The following is a 9258-nucleotide window of genomic DNA, read 5'->3' as shown; positions in this document are numbered from 1 at the left end:
TCTGGAGTGGGCCAACGCAGTCTGGAATGGCCCGGACTCCGCGAAGGAGCACTACCCGGAGTTTACCCGTCGTTTTCGTGCCGTGTTTGACCACCCCACAGACGGCCGAGCGGCGGGTGAGAGACTATTTCATCTCAGGCAGGAGAGGAGGAGCGCACAGGATTTCGCGCTGGAGTTCCGGACCTTGGCCGCGGGATCAGGGTGGAACGACAGGGCCCTTATTGACCACTACCGATGTAGTCTCCGGGAGGACGTCCGCAGGGAGCTAGCGTGTCGGGACATCGCGCTTTCTCTTGATGAGCTTATTGACATGTCCATCCGACTGGATAATCTGCTGGCTGCCCGCGGGCGTTCGGAGAGGGTCCTGTGCGTTCCACCACCCAGCGTCCCGGCTCCCATCCCGATGGAGTTGGGAGGGGCCGCGCCTAGGGGTACCGGAGGAGGAGGCCCCCCCTGTACCAGCTGTGGTCGGAGAGGACACACGGTCGATCGGTGCTGGGGGGGTCTGTCTGGGAGTCGAGATGTCAGGCGGAACGCTTCTCGATCACCCCAGGTGAGTCTGCACCAAACTCACTCAGAACCCCCTGTTGGTCACATGTTTGTCTCAATTTTTTTCCTTTATTTTTTCCCCTCTTCCCAGCATAGGGCACTAGTCGATTCAGGTGCAGCTGGGAACTTTATGGATCGCGGACTCGCCCTTAAGTTGGGTGTTCCGCTTGTGCCGATAGATTCTCCCTTTCCCGTTCACTCCCTAGATAGCCGGCCATTAGGGTCAGGGGTAGTCAGGGAGGCCACAGTTCCCCTGGACATGGTGACGCAGGGGAATCATAGGGAACGTATCAGTCTATACATTATCGATTCGCCTGCGTTTCCAGTGGTGCTGGGTATTCCCTGGTTGGCCCGGCACAATCCCAATATTTCGTGGAGACAGGGGGTTCTCCAGGGGTGGTCAGAGGAGTGTTCTGGAAGGTGTCTGGGAGTTTCCATTGGTGCCACGTCGGTGGAGAGTCCAGACCAGGGTTCCACGGTGCGCATTCCCCCCGAGTATGCCGATTTGGCAATCGCTTTCTGTAAAAAGAAAGCGACGAAATTACCACCACATCGACCGGGTAGGGATTGTGCGATAGATCTCCAGGTTAACGCTGCGCTTCCTAAGAGTCACGTGTACCCTTTGTCCCAAGAGGAGACGTTGGCTATGGAGACATATGTCACGGAATCTCTGGGACAGGGGTACATTCGGCCCTCCATCTCACCCGTCTCCTCGAGTTTCTTTTTTGTGAAGAAAAAGGAGGGAGGTTTGCGTCCGTGTATTGATTATAGAGGTCTAAATGCCATCACGGTGGGGTTTAGTTACCCACTACCTCTCATCGCTTCGGCGGTGGAATCATTTCACGGAGCGCAGTTCTTTACAAAACTGGACCTCAGGAGCGCGTACAGCCTGGTGCGTATTCGGAAAGGAGACGAGTGGAAAACCGCATTTAGTACCACATCGGGCCACTATGAGTACTGCGTCATGCCGTATGGGTTAAAGAATGCTCCAGCCGTGTTCCAATCCTTTGTAGACGACATTCTCAGGGACCTGCACGGGCAGGGGGTAGTTGTGTATATCGATGACATTCTGATCTACTCAACTACTCACGCCGCGCATGTATCTCTAGTGCGCAAAGTGCTTGGCAGACTGCTGGAGCATGACTTATACGTCAAGGCTGAGAAGTGTGTGTTTTCCAAACAAGCCGTCTCCTTCCTGGGTTATCGCATTTCCACCTCGGGGGTGGTGGTGGAGAGTGACCGCATAAAGGCCGTGCGTAATTGGCCGACTCCGACCACGGTAAAAGAGGTGCAGCGGTTTTTGGGTTTTGCCAACTACTACCGGAGATTTATCCGGGGTTTTGGCCAGGTAGCGGCTCCCATTACCTCACTGCTGAGGGGGGGTCCGGTGAGGTTGCGGTGGTCAGCGCCGGCGGACGGAGCTTTCAACAGGTTGAAGGCTCTGTTCACGGATGCTCCCGTGTTGGCGCATCCGGATCCCTCTTTAGCATTCATAGTGGAGGTGGACGCTTCCGAGGCTGGGGTGGGTGCCGTGCTATCACAGCGCTCGGGTGCGCCACCAAAACTCCGCCCCTGCGCTTTCTTCTCTAGTAAGCTCAGTGCAGCGGAGCGTAACTATGATGTGGGGGATCGGGAGTTGTTAGCGGTGGTCAGGGCTCTGAAGGTGTGGAGACACTGGCTTGAGGGGGCTAAGCACCCTTTTCTCATCTGGACCGACCACCAGAATCTGGAGTATATTCGGGCAGCTCGGAGACTGAACCCACGTCAGGCAAGGTGGGCCATGTTTTTTACCCGGTTTCGGTTCACGTTGTCCTATAGACCCGGTTCCAAAAACGTAAAGGCAGACGCACTGTCCCGCCTTTACGACACGGAGGATAGGACCACTGAACCCACTCCCATCATCCCCGCCTCGAGGCTGATCGCGCCAGTGGTATGGGAGGTGGACTCGGACATCGAGCGGGCGCTACGGACGGAACCCGCGCCTCCTCAGTGTCCGGCGGGCCGTAAGTACGTACCGCTTGGTGTTCGGGACCGCCTGATTCGGTGGGCTCATGTCCTACCCTCCTCGGGTCACCCTGGGGTGACGAGGACAGTGGGGAGCCTTCGGGGGAGGTATTGGTGGCCTACCTTAGCTCGAGACGTTAGGGTTTATGTCTCCTCCTGTTCGGTATGCGCTCAGAGTAAGGCTCCTAGGCACCTTCCTCGAGGGAAGTTGCAACCCCTCCCCGTTCCACAACGGCCATGGTCTCATCTGTCTGTAGACTTCCTGACCGATCTTCCTCCCTCTCAGGGAAACACTACGGTTCTGGTAATTGTGGATCGGTTTTCTAAGTCCTGCCGTCTCCTCCCGTTGCCCGGTATCCCTACTGCCCTACAGACTGCGGAGGCCTTATTCACTCACGTCTTCCGGCACTACGGGGTGCCGGAGGATATTGTTTCTGATCGGGGCCCCCAGTTCACGTCCCGAGTGTGGAGGGCGTTCATGGAGCGTCTGGGGGTCACGGTCAGCCTGACTTCCGGGTATCACCCCGAGAGTAATGGGCAGGTGGAGAGAGTGAACCAGGAGGTGGGTAGGTTTCTGCGGTCGTATTGTCAGGACCGGCCAGGGGAGTGGGCGAGATACATTCCCTGGGCTGAGATGGCCCAGAACTCACTACGCCACTCCTCTACTAATGTGTCCCCCTTTCAGTGTGTGTTGGGGTACCAGCCGGTCCTGGCACCATGGCATCCGAGCCAGACCGAGGCTCCTGCGGTGGAGGAGTGGGTACAGCGCTCCAAGGAGACCTGGAGGGCCGTCCGGGAGTCCCTTCAACAAGCTACTGGAAGACAGAAGAGGAGCGCTGACCGCCACCGCAGTGAGGCCCCCGTGTTTGTACCGGGGGAAAGGGTCTGGCTCTCGACCCGAAACCTACCCCTCCGCTTGCCCTGCCGGAAGCTGAGGCCGCAGTGTGTAGGGCCCTTCAAAGTCCTGAGGAGAATAAACGAGGTGTGTTATCGATTAAAACTCCCTTCCTATTATCGTATTAACCCCTCGTTTCATGTGTCTCTCCTCAGGCCGGTGGTAGCTGGTCCCCTGCAGGACGGTGAGGTACCGGAGGTCCCTCCTCCCCCTCTGGACATCGAGGGGTCCCCGGCGTACACGATACGGGCCATTCTGGACTCGAGACGCCGGGTGAGGGGCCTGCAGTACCTCGTGGACTGGGAGGGGTACGGTCCGGAGGAGAGGTGCTGGGTACCGGTGGAGGACATGTTGGATCCATCTATGGTAAAGGATTTCCATCGCCTCCATCCGGAGCGCCCTGTGCCTCGTCCTCCGGGTCGACCTCGAGGCCGGTGTCGGCGCGCTGCGGGAGCCGCGCGTCAGAGGGGGGGTACTGTCACAACTTCAACCGAGGCAGGCTCTCCTTCCCGTTCGGGTGGCGCTCGGCGGTCGTCGTCACCGGCCTACTAGCTGCTACTGACTCTTTTTCCTCCCCCTCCTTATGTGTTTATTTGTATCACCTGGTTTGAGGGAATTGGCAATTAGTGTGGCTTTATTAGTCAGCCAGCCTGTCTGCTTCTTTGTGCGGGATTGTTCGTCTGTTACTTTGGATTTCGGGAGTGGTTCGTGTTTATGTACTGGTTTTGTCTCCATGTTTGAAGACAGGTGTTTATGACACCCAGTAGTCCGTGTTGGACATTTTGGTTTGCCGGTTGGGAATTAAACTCACCGTATTGAAGCTCTGCTGTTCCTGCGTCTGATTTCACAAACACCCCGACACCTAGAGCGTTACAATGGTTCGTCGGAGGGCATAGCGGGATTTCTTATAAGCTTCCGGATTACTACCCTTTAGCTCAGTGGGGATGTTGCCTGTAATCCATAACTTCTGGTTGGGGTATGTACCGATTATGATTTTTCAACGCCGATACGGATTTATTGGAGGACCAAAAATAGCCAATACCGATTAATTGGCACATTTTTATATATATATTTGTAATAATGACATTTACAACAATACTGAATGAACAATTTTATTTGAACGTAATATAATACATAAATAAAATCTATTTAGTCTCAAATAAATAATGAAACATGTTCAATTTGGTTTAAATAATGCAAAAACAAAGTGTTGGAGAAGAAAGTAAAAGTGCAGTATGTGCCATGTAAAAAAGCTAACGTTTAAGTTCCTTGCTCAGAACATGAGAACATATGAAAGCTGGTAGTTCCTTTTAACATGAGTCTTCAATATTCCCAGGTAAGAAGTTTTAGGTTGTAGTTATTATAGGAATTATGACGCGTCGACTATGTCTCTCTATACCATTTGTATTTCATATACCTTTGAGTATTGGATGTTCTTATAGGCACTTTAGTATTGCCAGCCTAATCTCAGGAGTTGATAGGCTTGAAGTCATAAACAGCGCTGTGCTTCAAGCATTGCTAAGAGCTGCTGGCAAATGCAGGAAAGTGCTGTTTGAATGAATGCTTACGAGCCTGCTGCTGCCTACCACCGCTCAGTTAGACTGCTCTGTCAAATATCAATTCATAGACTTAATTATAATAAACACACAGAAATACAAGCCTTAGGTCATTAATATGGTAAAATCCAGAAAGTTTAATTTAGAAAACAAAACGTTTATTCTTTCAGTGAAATACGGAACCGTTCCATATTTTATAAAACGGGTGGCATCCATAAGTCTAAATATTGCTGTTACATTGCACAACCTTCAATGTTATGTCATGATTTCAGTTGAAGTCAGAAGTTTACATACACCTCAGCCAAATACATTTAAACTCAGTTTTTCACAATTTCTGACATTTAATCCTTGTAAGAATGCCCTGTCTTAGGTCAGTTAGGATCACCACTTTATTTTAAGAATGTGAAATGTCAGAATAATAGTAGAGAGAATGATATATTTCAGCTTTTATTTCTTTCATCACATTCCCAGTGTGTCAGAAGTTTACGTTTCGGGTAGCCTTCCACAAGCTTCCCACAATAAGTTGGGTGAATTATGGCCCATTCCTCCTGACAGAGCTGGTGTAACTGAGTCAGATTTGTAGGCCTCCTTGCTCACACACGCTTTTTCAGTTCTGGATCCTACATACAGGGATCCAGAACTAGCTAGCTAACTAGCTAACATCCCGGACCATGAGCTCACTAAACTACTCGCCCCTTGCTAAAGAAGAGGAGGTCTACTGGACGGAGAAAGAAGCTCTGGGGCTTAACATTGTCGTGAAAGAAGAAGAAGAAGAGGGTGTTACAGTGAAAGAAGAGAAATCTCCGTTTGGAGAGGAAGAGGGGATAGAGGCTGTCACAGTGGAAGAGGAGGAGGAAGAAGCTTTCAGAATGAAAAAGGAGGAAGAGGAGAATATCACACTGAAAGATGAGGGTATTACAGTGAAATATGAGAAAGAACATATTGTAGTGAAAGAGGAAGAGGGGATAGAGGCTGTCACAGTGGAAGAGGAGGAGGAAGAAGCTTTCAGATTGAAAAAGGAGGAAGAGGAGAATATCACACTGAAAGAAGAGGAAGATGTTACAGTGAAATATGAGAAAGAACATATTGTAGTGAAAGAGGAAGAGGGGATAGAGGCTGTCACAGTGGAAGAGGAGGAGGAAGAAGCTTTCAGATTGAAAGAGGAGGCAGAGGAGGCTGTTAAAGTGAAAGAAGAAGAAGAGGATGTTGCTGTGAAAAAAGATAAAGAACCTTTAGGAGTGGGAGAGGAGGTAGAGGCAGGCAGAGTGGGAGAGGAGGTAGAAGCTTTCAGAATGAAAGAAGAGGATGTTATAGAGGAAACTGAGGAAGAACCTTTTAGAGAGGAAGAGGATGCTATCTCAATAAAGGTGAAGGAGGAAGACGTCTTGGGAGTGAAAGAGGAGGAGACAGAATATCAGATTGACACCAGTGAGTATTGTCTTAAAAACAGGGGCACAAACTATGCAGTTGTTGAACTAATGTGGGGATTTTAAAATTCAATATTGGTGCATAATTTATACTTAAAAGGAATGCAAAAGTCACCCAATTCGTGGAACGACCCTTTTACATTTGCATCACAAAAAATATTTAATAAAATCAATATTGGAAGTGGCCATTTTAGGCCCTTTTTAGACATATTAATGCCTCTTGTTAGACCCTATGATTGTAATAGAAGATCATAAGTTTACAATCTGTTTGATGTTCTCGTTCACACAGGAGAGAGACATGACTATCCTGGATCCTCTGGGGAGCCTCAACAACATCCTGATGCTGACGAGGCAGAGAAGAGTCTCTCCAGATCAGAACACCAGATGGTACAGCTTGGTTTGGTCTAGCATACAGCTTGCTCTATCCGGGGCTGGTTTTCTGTTAAGCACTTTATGACAACAGTGACATCAGCATCCATAATGGTCTGTGTCCCCTCTTTAGGGTTACCAGGACAACGCTAGCCCTTCCGTCCTCCCGGAGTCCCCGTGTTGTGCCTCTTCTGGTAGCACCTTACTGCTGGGTATGAAGAGGTTGTCTGTTCTGCTGGTGGACTGCAGGAAAACAACGGTTCTGAGTGGAACTGTGAGAGGAGGAGGAGAGAAGAAAGGATCAGATTTGACTCATCAAAGTAAGTGCTGTAGTTTAGTTTGAACAAATAAAATAGATCTGCCCTCTGGTATCTGTTACCAGGACAACCAGTCTTGAAGGAGTTCCCACATATGCTAAGCACATGTTGGCTACTTTTCCTTCACTCTGCGGTCCAACTCATCCCAAACCTTCTCAATTGGGTTGAGGTCGGTTGATTGTGGAGGCCAGGTCAACTGCTGCAGCACCACATCACTCTCCTAATTGGTCAAATAGCTCTGGGTGGCGGGTGCTCAGACGATGTGGAAGTCCTGGGCTGGCGTTGTTATACATGGTCTGCGGTTGTGAGACCAGTCGGATGTACTGCCAAATTCTCTAAAACAACGTTGGAGGCGGCTTATGGTAGAGAAATTAACATTACATTCTCTGGTAACAGCTCCAGTGGATATTCCTGCAGTCAGCATGCCAATTGCACGCTCCCTCAAAACTTGAGACGTCTGTGGCATTGTGTTGTGTGACAAAACTGAACATTTTAGTGGCCTTTTATTGTCCCCAGCACAAGGTGCACCTGTGTAATGATCATGCTGTTTGATCAGCTTCTTGATATGCCACACCTGTCAGGTGAACGGATTATCTTGGCAAAGGAGAAATGTTCACTGACAGGGATGTTATCAAATTTGTGAACCAGATTTGAGAGAAATAATCTTTTATGCGTGTGGAAAAATTCTGGGATGTTTTATTTCAGCTCATGAAACATGGAAACAACACTTTACATATTTACATTTTTGGAACATCTACCCAAAATATTTCATAATTTTTTTACTTTACTCAAAATATCATGACATTAATGATAGTCAAAATGTTAAAAAAATGTGTGAACTTCTAAATAAATAAAAAATGCATTTTTTTTTCACCTTTATTTTTTCAAGTTCTCATTTACGACTGCGACCTGGCCAAGATAAAGCAAAGCAGTGCTACAAAAACAACACAGAGTTACACATGGGATAAACAGATAAACAAACGTACAGTCAACAACACAATATAAAAGGTCTATGTACAGTGTGTTCAAATGTAGTAAGATTAGGGAGGTAAGGCAATAAATAGGCCACAGGCCAATTTAGCATTAACACTGGAGTGATAGATGTGCAGATGATGATGTGCAAGTAGAGATACTGGGGTGCAAAAAAATCTAAATAACAATATGGGGATGAGGTAGTTGGGTGTGCTATTTACAGATGGGCTGTGTACAGGTAAGCTGCTCTGACAACTGATGCTTAAAGTTAGAGAGGGAGATATAAGTCTCCAGCTTCAGTGATTTTTGCAATTCGTTCCAGTCATTGGCAGCAGAGAACTGGAAGGAAAGGCGGCCAAAGTAGGTGTTGGCTTTGGGTGTGACCAGTGAAATATACCTGCTGGAGTGCGTGCTACTGGTGGGTAAGCTGATGGTGACCAGTGAGCTGAGATAAGGCGGGGCTTTACCTAGCAAAGACTTATACATGACCTGGAGCCAGTGAGTTTGGCGACGAATATGTAGAGAGGGCCAGCCAACGAGAGCATACAGGTTGCAGTGGTGGGTAGTATATGGGGCTTTGGTGACAAAACGGATGGCACTGTGATAGACTACATCCAATTTGCTGAGTAGACTGTTGGAGGCTATTTTGTAAATGACTTCGCCGATGTCAAGGATCGGTAGGATAGTCAGTTTTACGAGCGTATGTTTGGCAGCATGAGTGAAGGAGGTTTTGTTGCGAAATAGGAAGCCGATTCTAGATTTAATTTTGGATTGGAGATGCTTAATGTGAGTCTGGAAGGAGAGTTTACAGTCTAACCAGACACCTAGGTATTTGTAGTTGTCCACATATTCTAAGTCAGAACCGTCCAGAGTAGTGATGCTAGTCAGGCGGGCGGGTGCGGGCAGCAATCGGTTGAAGAGCATGCATTTAGTTTTACTAGCATTTAAAAGTAGTTGGAGGCCACGAAAGAGTGTTGTATGGCATTGAAGCTCGTTTGGAGGTTTGTTAAAACAGTGTCCAAAGAAGGGCCAGATGTATACAGAATGGTGTCGTCTGCGTAGAGGTGGATCAGAGAATCCCCAGCAGCAAGAGCGACATCATTGATACAGTTGAAGTCGGAAGTTTACATGCACTTATGTTGGAGTCATTAAAACTCATTTTTCAACCA

Source organism: Salvelinus namaycush, unplaced genomic scaffold (assembly GCF_016432855.1).
Source record: "Salvelinus namaycush isolate Seneca unplaced genomic scaffold, SaNama_1.0 Scaffold46, whole genome shotgun sequence".
Classification (NCBI taxonomy): domain Eukaryota; kingdom Metazoa; phylum Chordata; class Actinopteri; order Salmoniformes; family Salmonidae; genus Salvelinus; species Salvelinus namaycush.
The sequence above is the reverse complement of the archived record's forward strand: the minus strand, read 5'-3'. Positions refer to the sequence as shown.